Below are 22,110 nucleotides of genomic sequence, written 5' to 3'. Positions count from 1 at the left end.
AGCTGGCATCCAGAAAATTCCTGAACTTTGACATGGTATGCATTGACACATAGTGGTTGATGAAGAGCTGTATGGCCCTTAGGTTCTTGATAATAGGGAGCACAGTCCTTTTTAGGATGGTAATCCTTCAGAACTGTGTGTATGTGTTTTGGATTTTGGCAGTTAACATCATTCGCTGACAAGTTCGAAAGACCAATGCCAGGCTGATATATTTTGTTTGGAATGGTAAGAGCCACAGGTGAAGCATGACAGGAATCTGTCGCGTCTGTGGAGTGGGAGGCCCCCCTGATTCAGTACTTTCCTGATTTGGAGTTCTAAAGCTCGGCTGCACTCAATAACAAACTGAAACATGAATCTTCTGAAGTGGGGTTTACTCCTATTAGTACCCCGGCGAGAGACAATCAGAATGCAACAAGCATTCTGATTGTCTATCACCAGGTCTCTACCCGGCCGGGAATCCCTCCGTCGGGATTACACGGCCTTTGTCCCTCAGCAGGGGGCATGGCAGCCCCTCAGCCAATGAGGAGGCTCGAAGCGGGGCCATCCCCGCTCCGAGCCTCCCCGCGGCTGAGAGGCTGCCTTCGCCCCCCGCCGGGGACTCGGGTAAGTCTTTTTTTATTGTTTTATTTTTCCCTTCCCTTCCCTCCCCTCCGTTACTTACCTTCTTGATCCTGCGTCCCCGGCGGGGGACGATGGAAGCCTCCAGCCATGTGGAGACTGAGGGAGCGGGGCCATCCCCGCTCTGCACCTCCACACGGCTGGGACGCAGGTACTTTTTTTTTTTTTTCTTTTTCCCCCGTCCCACTCCTGCCCTCCCAACCCCACTTACCTTTATTTTTATCCTTTTTCGGGAGCGGACGCGCTGGGAACAATTGTGTTCCCAGCGCATCCACTCCAGATGGCTGCCATGGAAAGGGAAAATGGACTCCCGATGGCTGCCATGGAAAGGGAAAATGGACTCCGTTTTCCCTTTCCATGGCGGCGGCCATTTTCTTGGTCGTTTTTTTTTTCTATCCCAAAACGCTGCAGCGTTGAAACACTGCAGCGTTTCGGGACAGAAAAAATTGCTTTTAGTACCCCGGTCACGCAAATTTTGCGGGCCGGGATACTAATAGCAATAGAACCCTCACGGCGGGGGCATTACCGACTCTGGTAATGCCCCGGGGCCTTCGGTAAGGCCCTCGCTTCGCTCGGGTTCTATTGCTTATTTATGGCATCGTTCTTAAGAAATATGTTGCTCGGAAATGCAAATTTAAACGTGGTCATCTGAAATTTTGAAAAATATTCTGGCTAAATGTTGCCGCTAAGGTTGCAATACAATACCCAATGAGGAGACGAAATGTGCTGCAAGATTTGCAAAATTTTCGAAACTCATCGTAAAACTCTGATTTACCTTTGGTGTTTAGTGAAGGTCATACATTAGATTGTGAGAGCCTTATACAGTTATGAAGATGTAAACAAATGCAGCACTTTTTTTTACAGGTGTGGCCATTTTCCTCCTATGTGCAATGCAGTCTTTTTTATTCTGAGGTTGTACCCGATAGTGAGGCAATCACCTTTTATTATAAACTATTCTCTAGTGGCAGTCTGGTGGAACTAAGATAAGCTCTCTGTCAGCCACAGCTTGAGAACAAGGACTCTCAAGTTGCTTATTCAAAAGGTTTACAAACTATTTGCAGAAATATTTTAGCAGTGGTCCACCATATACTTGAGTTTAGGCTAATATTTTGCTAGTAAACGTTTCTATGTAATGGGGAAAGGGAGACAGAAAACGTGCAAATATGTGAAATTTCTGTCCGTGAAATGGTACTTTGTCAAAGGGTGGGAACAATTATCAGCCATTTTTAGCCATTATATATTAAGATGAAAGTTGCATTGGTCATGCCAGGCAGATAATCGTCTTTCCCTGCCAGGATACGTGCCTCAATTTTTTTAAGGAATATTCGTGCCAACAGTGACACTTTGGAAAACAGAAAGCCTTCCTTCCTTGAGACTTAATGATACCGTGTAATAGCGGTATTCCGAAGAAAACACATTTAAAAAAGAATGTTGGGTCTTTTAGACATATTATCAAAATCTCACTTTGCCAACCATCCAGAGAACCAACTACGAGAAATCATATACTATTTGAAACCAGATGGTTGTGTAGAGAAACTAATGCGCCACTGCTCTCAATATGTTGGCACAATATTGGAATGCTTTACCACTGGAAATCTGCACCCTACAGGGCCGCCTGAAATTCTGTACAGTCTAAAAACCTTCTCTTCATTCCTGAACAGAAAGAACGTTTAAACTGCACACATCAAGCAATGGAAAACACACTCGTCAGTTGTTTGAGTTTCATAGGTAGAGGCAAACGTCTGTCTAGAACACAACCCAAGGCACTGACATTATTCTTTCCATTTGTAGTCATAAGGTGACAAACGTAATAACATCTAATGTTTCAGTTTTCAACTTTTCAGTTATTTATTTTAGAGAGCTGACTTCACATTAATTTGATCGGATATGGATATTTTATCTGTCCGTGTTCTTAATTTTAATTGTTTATTAATGTACATACAGCCAAGTTGACTTTGTATATACATGGAACATACATGTTTAAATAAAAGTAGTAAAACTCTGTCTACATCTTACCAACATCACACAGTCACTCAATTAATACATAGTCTAAAACAGTTCATTTAAAATCACAAAACACTACTGCTTGGGTAGGCATTAATGTAGTGAGGTAGCTGTGTCCGATTCATCGACTATTGGATGAAGGGTGCACTATTCACATTGGATGGCAACCTAACCATATCCACCTCCTTGCCGTAATCACACGTTTTACATTTCACCCATTTATTTTGCGCTAAAATGGTTGCGCTATGAGTGGTTTGTTCAAATCCCACCAACCAAAATGTGTATTTGGCCACAAATATCCCCAAGATCCCAGACAATTCATAATTATCCAATCTCTTAACTGTACGAAAAAAATTCGACCATTATCTTCCCATTATCCAATTGCAGCAAATTTGCATAACACTTACTCGATTTCTTAGTGGACACCACAGTCGCACTTATGAGTGTAAACTCAAGAGGAATGTATTCTACAGATAGTGACCGGGCATTCTAAATAGCAAACAAAGAATTTTAGCTTCTAGTTTGGTGATTTATTCTTGATACCTGTCACCCCACACCATAACCCCACTCCATATAGCATACATGGGACAATTTTAGAAGAGTAGAGAGGTACTACTAATGAATTTACTGATGACCAGAGCGGTTCTCATACAATTAGCCTGCGTCTCCTTCCAATGTGTGGCCCAATTCAACTTATTGTCAATCACCACTGGCAGATATATACATTGTCTAACTATCTCCACAGCTTTTGATCAAATGTCCACGTGTATTTAGGCTTGCATTTATTTTTACTCAAACAAGCCATGATCTTCGTTTTTTTCAATATTAACACGAAGGCCATTGAGCTTTGTATACTCACAAAGGGCATCAAGCATGCTTCGTAGCCCACTAGAGGTGTGGTCCAATAATAGCAATTCATCTGCATAGCCGAGCCAGCCCACTTTTAACGTGCCAACTTGCACTGGGCTTGCAACAGATGGAATAACAAACTCAGCTACATCTTCCAGATAAAGATTAAACAATGTTGAGGCTAAAATAAAGCCTTGCTTAACCCCCCCCCTGCACCCTGGACGTGCGAAACACAGTGGATAAACTTCCCTCCCCATTCATTCGTACTCTGGCACTACTTTTGCTGAGCAGCTGCATAATCATGGTGAGCAGGCCATGAGGAATGTTCCACGCCACTTGTTTGGACCATTGACAATTCCTCATGGCCATATCAAAGGCTGCACTGATATCTATATTTGATCCATATTCAGGAAGTTGAGGTCTGTTCCAAGCATATCACACTTTAGACACTAGAATAATCAGATTATGCAAGGTACTAGAGTGTCCTCCAAATCCAATTTGGTTAAATAGTAGTATCTGTACAAATCCAATTTGGGTTAAATAGTAGTATCTGTACATCTTCAATCCACTGATTTAACTTAATCAACACAACTGTAGCAAAAATCATGGCTGGAACATCTAGCCTGGCAAGCATATGATAGTTAGATGGATTTTTCCAGCAGTCTTTCTTATGGACTGGTAAGATGTTACTTTCTCTCCAGGAACCAGGGACCTGTCCATGTTTCCCAATGTGTACAAATAATGTGTGTAGTGTTTAGGCCCAGATGCCCGGGGACATTTTAACTAAACCATTGCATGTCCCATCGAGACCAGCCTCCCAGGATGTATGCAACTTCTCAATGATCGCAGTGATGTCCAACACTGAGGATTTGCACAACCAGGTTTCCTTGATGTTTAAATCAGCCGAGTCTGAATGGTCATTATCCTGCGGCGTATTAGCTATATAATTCCTTCAGGCATCCTCAGACACACTGTTAATTAGAAGATCCTTCTCGACTCTACCCCTGATCATTAACCAGATACCCATGTTATTGTTCCTGGCATGGTTAGCTAGCTACATCCAGACCTCTCTTTCGTAATTTAAGTGATGCACTTTCAGGCATCCCGGTAGGCAACCTTTTGCATTTCGATTTGATAGGCTATCTCACTGGCTGTCTAGTCACTCATGGTTCTAGAATGTACCTGAGAAATATTATGTCTAAGTTTCCTTTTAGTCTCTTGAATTTTATAGTCATAACGTCCACCATTGTGGTCACCTCTGTATTGCCTTTCAATTGGGCGCTTGGTTTTCCTTTTGTTTTTTGTGACTTTGTTGATTTTCATAATTTTAACTGAGAAGTCTTCTGTTGGGAGAGGCCTGCTATACTCATGCTCCATTATCCATCTCTCAATACAAAAAGGCAATTCTCTTTCCGCGACATGCATGCCCTTATCTAAATTTGTTTTATGCCACTGGACTCTATTAGCACCATAGTTCAAGTAGATATCACCATTTAGGTCATGTTGTCCAGCACATCCACTAGTTGTGAGCATTATACATATCGGAATATGGTCACTTTCCTCTCTCACCAGTATAAACATATTCTCCACAAATCCCAGTGCCACCTGATTGACAAAGAAATATTCCAATGTGGCCGCACTGTTGCTGCCCACCTGGGTGTAGGATGTATGTGCATCGACAGCACAATATCCATTTAACATTATGAGTTTGCGTGTATAAAACATATCGTTCAGATGTTTTATACACGCAATGTGTACACAGCAGATGACACAGCAGATGTGTCATCTGCTAACGCACAGGGCAAGGATTCGCCCTTTGCATTAGCAGATGACACATCATACAAAGCAGACTTTTGTGGATCAGGGAACCCCACTGGTTCTATGCTCTTTTCATTGAGGTCCCCTACCACCCACATCAGTAGACAATGATCTAGGGTATCTAATATTCCTTTAACTACCACTATGATGTTCTTGTTTGCTACTGCATTAGGACAGTCATATACATTCATGATAACCATCTTGCTATTGCTCAAAGTGTCACATCTGATCTTTACCAGTTGTACCATAGGGGATGGCCCACTGGATTCAATATTTTCCCATGGATGATGACCCAAGGCTAACAGTCCCCCTTTGGGTCTCCCAATTGACCTTTCACAGCCAGGACCTGGTTCATACTTAGTCCATCGATCTCACAAAATTCCATCATCCGCATTTCCTGCAGTGCGACCAAACTGAACACATGTATACTTGCAAGCAAACCATCATCCGCTGACAAGTGTGCAAAGCCTCTACTATTCCATGAACACAGCAAATAATTATCAGTGAGATATGTTAGAAAAGTGAGCTTTGAAGACCTTTGGCAACCATTGCCAATAACTATCTCTACCACCATTGTCATCAGTTTGTTTCACCTTCTCACGTGGGTCTTTACTCCCATTTTCCACTTGAGCTTTCACAACTGGATTAACGGTCCGTTTTTTATATGGCCTCAGATTCTGCTCATTACCATCGCTATTCTCAGGGATTATATCCTGGGGTACTGTGCCATTTTTCTCAGCTTTCATGGTAACACTCTCACACCTATATCCATATCTATAGAGATCATCTTCATAGTTGAGTATGTACCCTAATATTATAACAGATTTAAACCAAATATTTGTAATGGTCTTATTTAGATCTGCTATCTGAATATCATGTGTTATGATGACCCGAAGAGGGACAACACTGTGTAATATTGTTAAAACAGCCGCTCTATTTAGGAGTGGGTGCCGGTCATGTTCTGTAATTGGTCTAAGTTACAGCATTTTTACCACATAAATGTTTTCACACCCTTTGTTAGCAGCTAGTCTCGCATTTTGCTCAGTTCCCAAGGGATTACGAGCCTCATTGTGTTGCGCTTGTCCTTGTTTATCGTGTTGTGCACCCACATTTTCTATCTGCACACACATCACCTCAACTAACACCACATCATCCCCAAGGGCTGTGTGAGTGTTAACATTATTTTCCTAATGTGTGTCCACAACTTCAGACTCTTCCTCATACAGACATTGTACATCTGCCATGTTTCCTTTCACACCTGTGAGTGCCCTCTGCTTTATCTTTGTGTGTGCTTTGCGCACGGCTGCCCCACTTGTGTGGGCATCATTTTGAATCACTTGTCCATTCTCAGGGGTCGGTTTAACCATATATGTTAGAATATCGCTCATTCATGGTTAAGTGTGCTATTCCCCACTACTGTCTTTATTTCAGTAAATTGGGAGATATTTGCATCTACAATACATACATTATTCCTTTTGAATTGTATCTGGTTGGCATACATAATTGCCTGTGAGATTGTCTTATTTTTTGTTTTCTGCATCATCGTTTTCATCTTAGTGCCACCCACCCACCAGTGGCCTTCTTCTCAACCAACTTAGTATCTTTGTCTATGTGCACGCTCTCCACAGCTATACATACCCAAATTCTAGGTGTGGCCAGCTCATCTCCCACACATATCACAACTGCATCGGTCCATTTACCCGACTCCGTCTGTTCAGCTTGCTCAACCACATTCAAAGCACTATAGACATTCTCACTGTCAGTAAGTTTGCCTTGTTCTCGAAGTATTTTCCTTCCTTTATTAATACTTTTGTGAAGCAAAAGTGAGTCTACATCAAACTTGTTCTCCATGCGGTCACCCCTTTCTACTAAGGAGGAGAGTCCTTTTTCAAACACAGTGAACATGGCTGTTAATTGTAATACTATCTTCGCTGTTATCATGTTCGATGTGTGCATGCATGTCTGGAGGTAGCATGCACTCTGCATCATATGTCCCCAGTTCAATAGTCGGTACACCGACAAACTGTGCCACAAGGCACCCTGAGGGTCGTTGAAGATGGCAGCACTAGCCCCTCCATCCAACTCACAGCGCAAAGCCTGGCAAAGACCAAAGACCCTCACCCATTGTATCCTCTTTGTTGAGTGTCAGCCCATAGACACTCTCAGACAGCTGTGACCCATCAGTCATACACAACTCCTCACAATTCTCCCACTCCATATGGCCATCACTTAGTAATGTGCTCAGCTTCTCCACTGGTTGTTGCGATGTTACATCCGGGTTACCATAGCTACGGCTAACATTGCATTACTTTGGAGGTCTCTCAGTACCTCATTGAGATCACCACTTTCTATGCTGGGTTTTATCCCGCTGCCTTCTTGTAACACCTTGTACAAACAAGTTTGGTCAGAAACAATATCTGCATTGGTTCCCACATGACTGAGGCCGGTTAATATTCTCTCAAGAGGTTTTGAGCAGACACACTGCAGTGACTCATTTAAATCTATAACTATTGCGTGTACAGCGGCTTCCTCTTCTATCATGTTTAAACCATCTACTTTCCAATAGTAGTTTTCAATTTTCGCCACCTTCTCTACATTCCCATGAGAAGTGATCATTTTGGGTACACAGGTTCACGGTGGGGCAGAGGATAAGTACACAACTGGGCCCCCCTACACTGTGGTTCTTGCTAGGAATCGTGATTCGACTTAGGGTCATGGCCAAGCCTACAGCAGCAATTTCATTCACATGGGCACTGTTTACCACCTTACATGCATTGGTTAAGTTCTCATGCTCCTAATTAACATGATACCCTTATAAGGGGCAGTTGGGGGAGCGTGTGGGAGCACACAGGTTTACGTAGGTCTACAAGAGGGTCCAAGTCTCTCACCTACTACAATAAGAAAGCAAAGATCTAGCCCCAAATCTCACAGTAGCACATCACACATCACGTTACTGTAGGTGTCTTATGAGCACGTATTGTCCATCAACCCTCCACAGAGGAAGACAACAGAAACAACAACAGAATCTACTGACTAATGCCAGCTCGCTAAGAGCATTGCATGTCACACCCCTCACCCCGCAAACAGCTAGCAACACTTTTGAAGGCACTTCCGGATGCACGCACGCCGATGCGTGTGGACAGACCTTGTTATAGTGTGCTTCCTGGTAAGGGGAGAGGTCAACTTGTAGCCTCTGTAAATGATAGATAAGGCTAGCGTTTATTAAGTGCCCATGATTTACAAATGTCCAACAGGCATGTAGCACATTTCCTGGAGAAAGTAATACCAGTCAGCCTCGGCAATATGTTTCTCGCTCTCAATTTCGATCAGGGCTTGTCTCCAGCATGACAGCTAATGCACTTTCAAACCTACATCCGGATGCGTGCCAACTGATGCGCAAGGCCGGACCTTGCTATTGTGTGCTTCCTGGTAAGGGGAGGAGTCAACATTTAGCCCCATTCAGCCTTGGCAATTTGATTCTCGCTCTCAATCTCGATCAGGACTTGTCTTCAGCACAACAGCTAACAGCACTTTTGAAGGCACTTCCAGATGCACTTTGGGCTGTGTTACCCTTCGACAGATAGTAGTCTGGCTGACTCTTAACAAAAGTAAATTCGCCAGATGATCAGCCTCAAATTCTAAGGTGGTTCTCTCATGATCCATTGATTGGCATTCATTCATCTCGATCTCAATTGAGTGTTCACTACTTGGCAAGATTTGCTTCTCTTGGTATTAGACCCATACTTCAATTGCCCCAAGTGGCAGGAAAGGGAAAATGGCAACCTTCTGTGATGCAGGAGCTCTGCCCACTATGTGCCCGAATCTTCCGCTTGTTGCGCACCTGCTATATGAGCGCACCCTGTGGATCACAGTAGACCACTTTGCACACCATGTGCTTTAGGTATACACTGCTGGTGTTAATGTTCCCGTTTGTAAAGTAATTATAACAAAAAAGAAAAAAACAAGTTCTGATTCATTTAAGAAATTAAATGTGGCTTTTCTATGCGGATTTGTAGTGAATGTATGCTGTGAATGCTCAAAATGCATTCAAACAGAATGGCTCATTATATCAAATGGCTCTTTTCACATGCTGATAAACACATTGCTAGTGGAAATGAAAATCTGTGCTATCACAGTACAGATGATACTTTTTGAAAATCACAATTGCAGTATCAATATCCCTCTCACTGTATTCAATCTCAAACTGAAGTTACTTACCATAGAAATGCACAGTTGGTATTTTTATATTATTGTTTCATTATAGATAAGTGCTGATTGCACAGATAAAGATGTTAAGTAACACACAACATGCACATTGAAGAAAGAAATGCCCTTGCAATATTATAAAGGGATGATTCATTAAATGAGAATTATCAATGCAACTGGTACATGGGAACGTTGTGCATTTTATAAATCTTAACTCTACACTGGCAATTATCTGAATTAACACTAATATAAAATAATTAGTAATATTTTCTCAGAATTACAGAATGAATCATACTATACAAGATGGCAGTGAAAGTATTCCTTTAAGCAGTTCTTTTTGAAAAAATCTGGTTTCACGTGCGTTAATCGTGGCAAATTTCGCTGTGGCTATTTTAAACATGGGGTTTTCAACCCAGCCGTTCTTTGGAGATTTGTTTCTTTCTTTAAAGGGAGGTCCCCCCAACCTTCAACATAGAGGCCCATTCATCGGAATATTGCACAGAATTCGTATTATGACATGCTCATATTAATAATGGAGAACATATAGCATGCTCACATGAATAATGAAGAACATATATCATGATCATATTAATAATGGAGAACATATAGCATGCTCACATAAATAATGAAGAACATATATCATGATCATATTAATAATGGAGAACATATAGCATGCTCACATGAATAATGAAGAACAGATATCATGATCATATTAATAATGAAGAACATTCTGATGACCTCAAAGCAGAGACTGAATTCAAGACAGCTTTCCTACGACTCACTCCCTTCAAGATTTGTTTTGATTTTAGATGCTCAGAAGATTGACATTGAAACTATAAGCAAAGATTTTAAAACATTTGACCTGCCCTGTCAGAAGCTTTTAGGATAGCTCTGGAAGGTCCTGAAGAAACATCTGCTGCTATGGGTCAACTTCCTATGTATTGTATTTTTACTTGTGTTTACTTTTTTACTAAAGAAAAAAGGGGACAGTGTAAGTCATATTTGCACACTCATTAATTCCTAGTCTTTAACAATAATTTCCCAGTCCCTCCATTTATCATCCAAAGGTCTTCCAAAGAATTGTAAAGCATCAATGGGGCAATTAACTGTTCTGTAATCTGAATCACCTTTTTTAACCCACCCACCAGAAATGCAGCCATTCTATGTCTTAAATAGTAGAGGTGGTCCAAACTTGCTTCTGTCAGGCTACAGCTTGGTCAACATTCTGCAGTGGACAAAAACTGTTGGTAAAACAGAACTAGTTATACTTTCTTGCAAGTAGAATTCCTGATGCCAAAACTTTCCATAAAGCAGCAGATATAGATATTTCTGACCTAGAAATAGTTTTTGCTAGAGATGAACTGTCCTATTATTTATCACCATTAGCCTTCAGCAATAACAATTAATGGCTCCTCTGCAGGTTGCCTGAATGACAAATATACAGTCAGTTTCTGATCGTATTTTAGGATAATTCAGTGTCTGCGGCAAAAAAGCATATGAATTGAAGATATTTTACGCAGCTCTTAAATAGAATACCACATTTATTAAATAAATATGACAGGGCTACTATGTGTGGGATATTTCAACCCATGCTAATGCGTCCTATTACACCCCTTTGCCAATGGGTAAAAAAAACTGGCAAAAATGGATGCACTAACCCCTGTGTGCGCCAAATCTGCAAAACTGTGCATGGTTCATAAACCACAAAAGAGCTGCATGCTCTGCCACACACAGGCAAAGTTGATGTCAAAACAGAACTCCGAGCAGGAGAATGCCAGGGGGTGCTGTTACCCGTCACATGAAGCTGGCCAGAAAAGAGGGCTAAAATCCGAAAATGCCTGTAAATACAGCTTCCCAATCAATGGCAACCTTCAAAGAACTCTTTTTGTGCTAAATTCAGTCATTTTCCCAGTGAATTATTGAAAGGAAAAGTGTACTGAAATCATAGATTCTCCAGTGCAGTCAGAGGAATCCAGGCCTCACTGACTGACAGCTGCATAAGAAAATTAGCTGTTAAACCCAGTTTAATCGTGTTTCTTTTTCCTGAAGAAATTGCAAAAGGCACCTATTTAAAGCATGTTTGTGAAGGGCTTAATTATTTTAAATGTCCAAATCCGTTATACACTGTGCTTATTTTTATATGTGTTAAAGAAAAGACTTTCAGGCCGATTCATGGAATAAATGTGCGGCGGAAATCTCAGCGCAAGCGTGCGAAAGCGTGCGAATCGCAGCGCAAGCACGAAAATCACAGCGCAAGTGTGCGAAAGCCACGCACATCGATTCATGGAAATCCGTGCGCATGTAAATCCTGGGATGTGTGCTAAAATTATGTAAAATATTCAAAATATATCTAAAAACGTCATCAAACGGAATGCGCTACGCACACAGCGAAAGTGCACATAACGCGGCGCACACAACAAAAGTAGGTGGAACACCGGGCGTAACATGCGGAATGGGGAACAACGCGTGAAAATGTGGGCGTTACGGGGGAAGTACAGGAGTCAAATGCGCCGAACGCCCACACGCGCGCCTACAACACATATTCATGGAATCGAACAGGGGAAACGCGGGTGCCAAAAAAGACACGCTAATCCAGAAACACGTACGCCAGCAGGAAGCAGGCGTATGTGGCCCTGTGCAGCATAAAAGTGCGCGCAGACAACAAACAAGCTCAGACGCTACAATGAATATACCGTTCCTTGCAGCAGTGGTCGTGGGACACTGCAGGAGGTGAAGGATAGCCAGGCCCAGAATTTTTACACCCAGGACAAGCCTTTTTGGGATGCCTGATGACCAGGTGTACGGGAGGTACAGGTTCCCACCACACATAATACTCGACCTGCTGAGTGAGTGGGAGGATGACCTCACATCACCCACCCTGTGCTCCCAAGTACTGAGCCCCTTGGAAAAGGTTCTCAGTGTACTGCACTTCTTGGCCACTGGTTCATTTCAGAGGACAAGTGCCATAGTGGGGATGGGGGTGTCACAGGCCATGCAGTCACACTGCCTACACCAGGGTTTGGCCATCATGACTGCGCACCCCTCAGTCCGCAGGCACATATCCATGCCCAGAACACCTGCAGAAAGGCAGGCTGCCGTCCAGGACTTTTATGGGGTGGTACACTTCCCCAAAGTGCTAGGTGCCATTGATTGCATCCATGTGGCTCTATGTCTTCCCAGGGCAACTGAGCATATCTATAGAAACCGCAAGCAATGCCATTCCATCAACGTGCAGGTAGTATGTGATGCCAAGGGAATCATCACCTCAGTATATGCCAACTATTCAGGGTCCACCCATGACAGTTTCATTTTCAGAATGTCACCCCTAAACTGGGACCTGGAAGCTGGGCGGCATGGCGATACATGGCTGCTTGGTGAGTATAAATGCCTCGGCACATGCATGCATGTCAGATACTGAGTAATGTCACAACCCCACTAATGATACCCATCATCACCTCCCCAGGGGACAGTGCCTACCCTCTGAGCACCCACATGATGATACCAATTTGGAACCCCACCACACCACCCGAGGTAAGATACAACACAGCCCATATTGCAACCCGGGGCATAGTGGAGCGCACATTCAGAGTGCTCAAGTTACGCTGTCGCTCCCTTGACCACTCTGGTAGGGCCCCCAGTAGTGTGCAGGATCATAGTGGCAGCATGTGTCCTGCACAACGTTGCAACACGCCGGGGCCTGCGGGTGGACATGGTGGTGCCCCCACATCCCCAATCACATGCACAGCCGCTGCACATGGGAGGGGATAGGGCACGTGGTGAGGCAGCCCCTATGCAGCTGGTGGCTAATTACTTCACCTAAAATGACACCCCTGTGGAGTGCACACAGCCCTGGCACATACCAGCTGACAATCAACAATGATGACATAAGGGACAGTCAACTGTCACAACCATACCAGCCTCAGATTGGTCACCTGGAAGTGTTACATTGTGTGCATCCCTACCTACTAAAAGACAACCAATGATGTGTCACAAAAAGGAACACATTTATGCTGCATGAATGACTACCCCCTTGCAAAATACAAAATGAAAATAGTGCCATGTCACCCAACCCCTCCCCATCTCAGCTACCCAACACACCATGGCATGTCATGCAATGTGAGAGCAACCAAATGAATGCAAAAGACATGACACAAGTGTCACAAAGTGCACTGTTCCAAATGGAAACAGGCCACAGACAATATGCTCCCAGTAATCAATAACAGACAGCACACATGAACAAATACTTACCAGCAACAAAATACAGCAACACAGGATGAAACAGGGCCAACATATGACAGTACAAAATCAAAGTAGTGCAAGTCTTACAACCTGAATAAGGCAGCACATCGACCCCTTCCAACTGCAGAGGGTTGCTGTCAGGCAAATGTGTCAGCGTACTGCATACAACATGAACTGGATCTGCAAAGTAGATGGCCTTGTGAAGACATGAAGAAGGTACCTGTGAATAAGGAGGAAGACATGGATTCACAAGCACATATCAATACACCATGCAGTGTTCAATACAACAACTATCCCCACTAGGGATGTCCACACAGTTTTGACCACAGACTGCCCACACAGCTCATGGGAGCCCAATGTCACTGTGTAAGTCACTGTCACTTGGTCACACCCTTTGCAAGCCCATGGAAAGGGGAAGCAAGAGGAGTGTGTGTGTCAGGAACCCAAGCATCTAACCCAAACACAGGACAAGCCTGCATGTGCCCAGCTGGAATATACAGTGGATGCCCACGGGAGCCACACAAGGCAACACACTGAAAAAAAAGAAAATACATAAATAAAAATAAAAAAAATATCCATGTGTGGGCCGGGGGGAGGCCACCCAGGAGGTTCGAGGACAGGGTTCACACCAACACCCACCTGCGTGGATGTTGCAGAAAAGAAAATACCTCCATGGGCTCATGGCCAGCACGGCTATGCTAATGTGGGAGAACTGCTGATTTTGCTCTCTTCACCCTCTGCTGCTACATCAGGAGGTGGCCGTGCTATGGGAGGCAGCCCACGCTAAGCCCTGGTACGGTCCTCCATGGCAGCAAGCATGCGGGTGTTGAAGGTCTGGTTCTGGAGGATGATAGTACGGAGATCCCCATGCAGCACCTCACTTGTTGCCTGCATTTGTTCACGCATGGCCTTGTGTGATGCCCGGATTTCCTCCCTAGTTGCCTGCAGCTCAGCTGAGAGTGAACCTGTGAGCTGCTCTAGCTGCTGTTCTGACCTAAAATTTCGGGAAGCCTCAAGTTCACTTAGAGTCTCCCTGAGGAACTGGAGTTCTAACCTCAGGGCTACCCTGTGGCTCAGTGACTCTACAGAAATGGCTTCCTGCAGAGTCTCCAGTGCCGCCCGTCGGTCCCTGTTGGATGCCAACATGTCTTCCCTGTGTGACTGGCAAATGGAGTCTGTTGCCTGCTGTTGTTGCTCCATCTGCCTTTCAGGGGGGAGAATGGAAGTGGCCATCCTCTCCATTGCCTGAGCCATCATTTCAACCGATGCTCCCTGTTGTGCTGCTATACCATACATGGAGTTTTCCCGTACAGTATTGCCTGGTGGCATATGGCCACCGCGTCGACGGGCACCACACCTGTTTGGGGCAAGGCGATCTGCACCTTGCTGTGCTGGCACTGCTTGAGGCTGCAGGACAGCATTCCCCCTCTGATCTGCTGGCCCAGGAACAGGATCAGATGTTGCGGAGTGTGACCCTGCATCCGTAACTGCCAAAGTCGGAGTTACCAACACTGACATCCCCATAGAGGGGTCTCCCCCTGGTGCAGGTGGGTTGGTCCGAACAGCATCCCTCCCAGTAACACTCACCTGCGATGCCACATATGTCTCACTCCCCGATTCAGCACCTGAATCATAGAGGTCTGGGGAGGTGCACCCAGAGGTACCCGTGGACAGTATGGTCTGCAGGAGGATAGGGTTTTCACCCACCACCACCCGACATCCTCCACTGGTGCCCGGTCATGGCTGAGATTCCTCCTGGGTCTGCGCCATCTCCTCACCTCACCAGCATCAAGTGCGTCATCACCTGCAAAAACATGAAAGACAACAAATGGAAACAGGCATGAGCACCATAGCACACGCATAGGCCTGACAAGGCAGAGATCCAGTACATGAATTGCACATGTCCCACATGACTAGAACCCTGGCATGTATGCACTGTCAATAAGTTGGAAGGGGAGACAAAAAGCAGACACTGAGGACACCAAGATGGAAAAGCAACACATTTGCTGCATGCTGGATAGCACTGGCATCACTGATTAGCCTGTGAGTGGCATGTCCAATATACATACATAAATTAACAAGAGGGGTCCTGGGAGTCCCTCTGCCAGACATTAGTCCTGGTTACGAGAGACTTACCCAGAGCCTTTAGCTCACTATCTTTCACAGAGAAGAAATATCCCAAACATATCAGTCTTTGTCCTGCCCTGGGGCAGTCCAGCACTGAAATGCTAGGCAATTTTCCTCTGAACAAGAGTACCAACAGCATCCCCAGACACATGTTTCGGTCTCGTTGGACCTCATCAGTAGGGAGGAGCTGTGCCTCTCTAAGAGTAGTGAGCAAGGGGTCCACGTCTGGATTCCCCTAGTAACGTAGGGTGAGACCCAAAGTTACTTAAATATGCAAATTAACAATGGGGGTCCTGGGAGTCCCTCTGCCAGACATTAGTCCTGGTTACAAGAGACTTACCCAGAGTCTTTAGCTCACTATATTTCACAGAGAAGAAATATCCCAAACATATCAGTCTTTGTCCTGCCCTGGGGCAGTCCAGCACTGAAATGCTAGGCAATTCTCCTCTGAACAAGAGTACCAACAGCATCCCCAGACACATGTTTCGGTCTCGTTGGACCTCATCAGTAGGGAGGAGCTGTGCCGCTCTAAGAGTAGTGAGCAAGGGTCCACGTCTGGATTCCCCTAGTAATGTAGGGTGAGACCCAAAGATACTTAAATATGCAAATTAACAAGGGGGGTCCTGGGAATCCCTCTGCCAGACATTAGTCCTGGTTACGAGAGACTTAGCAAGAGTCTTTAGCTCACTATCTTTCACAGAGAAGACATATCCCAAACATATCAGTCTTTGTCCTGCCCTGGGGCAGTCCAGCACTGAAATGCTAGGCAATTCTCCTCTGAACAAGAGTACTAACAGCATCCACAGACACATGTTTTGGTCTCGTTGGACCTCATCAGTAGGGAGGAGCTGTGCCTCTCTAAGAGTAGTGAGCAAGGGGTCCAAGTCTGGATTCCCCTAGTAACGTAGAAAACACATACATGACACATGCCAGCACACAGATGGCACGTAGCATAGGCATGGTACATTTGACAAGTGCAGACATATGTCAGTGAATGAGTAATGTCACCCATCCATGTGAGATTGACATGATGAGATGAAAAATGCTAAATAGTTTGACACACTGCAACACATCCAGTGTGCAATAACACAGTGATGGCAGGCAGATGGATACACCAATGGTTGGTCACTTCAACATGAGATGAAACAACAATCATGTTCCACATTCAAACAGGCCCCAAAAATCAATGTGAGCAGGCCCTTACTCAATCAGCCTGAATGGTCAAATGATTCCCATAACAAGGTAATACATGTGGGCCAATGTGGGTTGTAATCTATGACAGAAGCATGCCACATATGTGGCATTGCGGCAGAAAAATGTGTTGCAAAAATGGCAGGATTGAAACAATCAGGCTGAATGAACACTGAAAATTCAGAACAATGTTGTTGCAAGATGACAGTTCAAGTGCAACTGCAGTAATGTGGTGCTAATTGCCTACTGTGGTCAGAAGGAATACTGTCATACCCAAACCCAAGGCCGGTGAATGGTTTGGAGGAAGCACATGGGTGACCCATACCACTCAGGAGTACACACACTCACCTGGCACTCAATCATGACACATCACCCAAGAAACATACACATGGACTACACACACTTGCATGGGCACTCTCCGAACAATGCTTCATAATCTGGTAGGTCTCCCACGCCTTGGATTTGTTCCTCTGTGACAAAGGTTCCAGCAATAGACTCATGTTCAGTGAGTTGGTCGTCCTCTGGTGGAGACCCACCGCCAGTCACCAGAGTAGAGGCATGATTGGAAGCCAGCTTGTTCTTTGCTCTGCGTTTAAGGTCATTCCACCACTTGTAGCAATCATCAGCTGTGCGCCTCACAAATCCAAGGGCACTAATGTGGTCTGCGATGGTCTGCCAGTGGGCCCTACGTTGAGCAGTCGTAGTCTTACTGCCTGCAGTCACCATACATTTCGTGGCTATGTGCCGACACATAGGCCACAAGTGCATCAAGTTCGGCATAATTGAAGCTAGGCTTCCTTGACATGCCGGAGTGTGTAGCCGTGTCTGGGGTCTCAGCCTGTACTGCGAGAGCACCCTTCTTCTTCTTCTTGGAAGGTGGTGCAGATCCTGAGTGGCTTACATCACTCTGGTCAGTAGGGGCAGAAGCGCAGGTCGACTGGGTACTAGAAGTTTGCGACCTACCATAGGTCTTGGTGCAGGCATTGGCTGCAGGGTGATGTTGGCACGTCGGTCCGACACTGTCCCGGCTGGGGGACTCGGAGCTGGGGTGGATAAAGCTGAAGCTGCCCCTGCAGCCTCCACACCCTGCTTACTTGGGGCAGCAGATGACCTTGCTGCCCCAGATCCACGTGGCCTGGTGACAGCAACTTTCACCACCGAACATGGATTAGACTTGCTGACCTGGAAGTAAGCATGGGAGTCATCCTGCGCCGGTTCAGGTGACAAAATGTGCCGGTCCAACAAGGGATGAGCTGTGATGGTGTCAGCTACGTTTCCCACAACCATTGGGGGGGGGCATAGGTTGCCCTGATTGGTCCTCGACACACTGGGCTCTAGAAGCACCCTGCAAATCCTGGCCACGTCCCCTACTGTGCCCACCTCGCCCACCTTTTGGAGGTGGGCCACCTTTGCATCCCTTACTGCTTGGGAACCTCCCAACCATGGCACTGATATTGTTGTACGTATGGGAGTTGTAATAAACAATTGTCCTGGGCAATTGGGGTGAAAGGGGTAGGGTACTAGATGGAATTCGTACCCTAGTGCTCTAGCAAGGCTGTATGTGACCCCTGGGGGAATATGACGGGTCACGCAATGCACAGGCACCCCAAAAACAAAAGTACACGTGCACACAACCCCTGGTAGACCACGTGCATGGAAAAATGAACCCGCACTACGCTGTGGCACCCAGAAACACAAAAATAAGCGCACGTGTGTTACACGCAGCCTACAATGACCTCTGAAGGGGTACGCAACACACCGGGGGAACCACAGTTGGAATATGCGTGTGGGACTCACCGTCTGCCTTGAAAAAGAACATGAAAAAGACACGCATGTGCGTGTTGGCAACACCCCTGCCAAAAGAAGAAAAGAACACAGTCTGAGGAAACAGGGAGTACGAACTGAAATCGCATGTGAACCAACAAGAAGTACAAGATACACCCGCTCGCTCTCCACAAAAAGCACGTACAAGGAAATAGCGTGATACTCGTCCCTTTTAATCCAGCCCACATGTGCAACGTCACTTACGCGCTTACGCGATAAGGCCCTTTCCTCCAATAGAACGGTGACGTGCAGTTTTCTCACGTGCTGATTCACTATGCACCCGTGTGTTAGAACTGATATAATATTGTTTCGTCCTCATTGTATATGTTGGCCTATGCCCGGTAGCTTTGCGAGGAAATCCGTATTACAAGGTTGTGACCTTAAGTGAATCAAGCCTACATTTTAGGTTAGAGCTGCCATTTTTAGTTAAATTGTACAAAGTCACCCTGTGTCCTAAAATGACCGTCTTGTGTTCTCTTGTTCTTGCTTTAACCTCTTCAACCTCCGAAGGAGAGTTAATGTCCAACCTGCCTTCAGGCTACATGTTAGGGTCATGTAGACCTTGTCCTTTGTTGACCTCGGGATCAGGGGATTACTTGAATTGGCGATGTTAACCTTCAAGTATACAAGAACAATAACGCTATCCAAATACGACATGCGAGACATTTGTTTGACCTGTATTAAAGCAATGTGTAAAAAGTGTAAAGTAAAACTTAGAGAATAATAATATTTGTTAGTAAATGTATTAAAAAGTCAACCGCATGCACGAGATATGTAAACTAGGAACGAACCTGGCGTGACCCTAGCCAGTACATGATTAACTTGAAAAAGGCTGGACATCGTTATAACGAAAATGTATAAATACGCTGATGTCCAGCTAGCAAATCCTGCTCACTGCTCACATTGAACCCTGCTGGTGGTCTCTGTGATGTATTGACGGCCAAATAGCTATTTGTGTACTTTGTTTTGTAAATGTTCAGTTTTGTAATAAAGATTCTGGGAATCTTTACAAGCCCGTGTCAGTGTATTTCTCTTTGCTTTGTGTAAAAGCCTTAATATTGTATTTTTCTGATTCCACACGTGTTGTGGGGAACGCCCGCGTGTGTAACGTCACTTACACGCTTAAGCGCTAAAGCCTTTCCTTGGATTTCACGCTGATGTGCACTTTTTTCACATGCTAAATCACTCCGTATCGAGCTGGCCACGCGAAAACACAGGGAAGACCACGCTCCTGCCCAAAAGGCCATTTTCCTGCCCCCAAGAGCCCCGAGCACCCTCCCACCAGCCATCTGCTGCTGCCTGCCTGCCTGCTGCCCATGTGCCCTGCTATTTGGTGCCTGCACATCAGCCATCTGCAGGGGTCCAGTTGCTGTGTCCACCCCTGCTGGAACAGAAGACTCCCGACTGGGATACCATCGCGCCACAGCCCAGCCCCAGGACCCAGTTGCCCACACATGCCTGCCTCGGGGGTCGCCATGTCGGGGCAAACACCATCTGAGACCACTGGCGACCCCCAGTCAGAGAGGCAGAGGGCCACCAGCTTCAGTGAGAAGGAAGTTGGTGTCCTGGTGGAGGATGTCCTGGGGCATTATGATGCCTTCTTCGGAACATCACGCGCCAACAAGAAAGGATGGTCGAGGATCTGGGAGGACGCACTGGTTGCCATCAATGCGGAGGGGGTGGCAACCCGCGACATCACGCACGTCAAGAAGCGATGGGAGGACTTGAGGTCCAGGACCCTCCACAAGGCCTGGCGTCTCGTGGAGGGGGGCCGGGGCAGCATGAGCAACATCCAGATGAGGGTCCTGGAACACGTAGGCCCAGCGCTCCACGCCCAGGTCCTTCGGAGGCAGACCTGTCTGGAGTTGAGCGTTAAGTGGCCAAGCATTGCTGTGTGAGACAGGGCATGTTGCAGTGGGCTGGTAGTCTGATACTTGCCTGTATGTGTGACATGGGCCATGTATGGATGTGTGTGTGCAGGGACATCATGGTCATGCATGTGAGACCAGTAATGTGTGAACCACATGGATGGTGCATGTGTTCCAATGCAACATGGGGAGCTGTATGTGGAATGCACACATGAAAGCTTTCCGGTCTCTGTTCTTGGACATAGAGTGGGTGTGAGGCATGGGTGCTGCTGTCATGTATATGTATGGTGCACATGTGTGTGTGTCTGAGAAGGGTGTGTGTGACTTTGAAATGCCATGAGTGCATGACACATGTCCATGTTGCTGTGTGGATTCACTCATGCAGTGCCGTCACCGTTGTATCCACTGTGTCTATCCACTGTGTCTGTGGTGTGCAAGCCATGATACATGACCCTCTGGTGATGTGTGTGCATGGGATCAGTGTGAGCCATGATGCAATTGAGTTTGAAGGAAAAATTTTGGTTAACAGAGACCCTTATACATGGATGCTGATGTTGATTGCAGGCGCCGGGACTGTTTGTATGTGTGTTGCGTGCATTCACCCATGTGTTGTGGAGGGACAGGATGGAAGTGACATTTGACAGTGCCACTCATGTGTTATTGCTTCCTGTCTAGGGGAATATTGTACTGTACCCTGATGCTTGTGTTCTATGTCTCCCTCTACGCAGCATCAAGTGAAGAAGAGGTCGGAGACGGCGCTGTGGAATCAAGCGGCGGGGATGCCTCCACCGGGCAGCGACGCAAGGCCCAGCCACCCTGCCAGGAATTGCCATCACCCGGGAGCGAAAGGGCTGGCGCCGCGTCTGCCACTACGGCTGTAGCGGAAGGGCCGAGTGAGCAACCACAGGGGCTTGCAATGGCGGAAGACGGTGTGGAGACATCCAGGTTGGTGGTCTCCATAGAGGAGGAGGAGCCCGCTACTGAGCCGCACATGGGGCCTGGTGGGGGTAGTACCACTGGTGCAAGTGGTGCAGTCCAGGGCCAGGGTCAGGAGGCAGCACATGTCACTGCGGAGCATCCTGTGCATGTCGCTGTCCTTGACCCTGTGACTGCACCACCATGCACCAGCAGGGATGCCCCGTCCCAGGCCCGTCCGCAGGTAGGGGGGAGCACCACATCATCTACCTCTCCACTACCTGCGTACGAGGGGTCCCACGACCGTAAGGGCTCCATCCTGGATGGTGTCGCGTTGCGCACGCGTGACATTCGTGATGACATGCGTGCTTCCTGGGCGGAGCACGCACGCCATCACGAACAGCAGCATCGTGACGTCGCACTGTTGGGAGGGGCCCTGGTCGGTGGGTTC

At 46.1% G+C, this 22,110-nt stretch overlaps 1 protein-coding gene across 3 annotated transcripts in view; it reads left to right on the top strand.

Moving 5' to 3' along the window:
- Window positions 1-22,110, top strand: part of PTH2R (parathyroid hormone 2 receptor) — a 1,139,291-nt gene that overhangs the window by 1,094,929 nt on the left and 22,252 nt on the right. The gene's annotated exons all lie outside the window — the stretch shown is intronic.

Source organism: Ambystoma mexicanum, chromosome 9, assembly GCF_040938575.1.
Source record: "Ambystoma mexicanum isolate Mex_15411 chromosome 9, UKY_AmexF1_1, whole genome shotgun sequence".
In the NCBI taxonomy this organism is placed as follows: Eukaryota; Metazoa; Chordata; class Amphibia; order Caudata; family Ambystomatidae; genus Ambystoma; species Ambystoma mexicanum.
The sequence above is the reverse complement of the archived record's forward strand: the minus strand, read 5'-3'. Positions and strand labels throughout refer to the sequence as shown.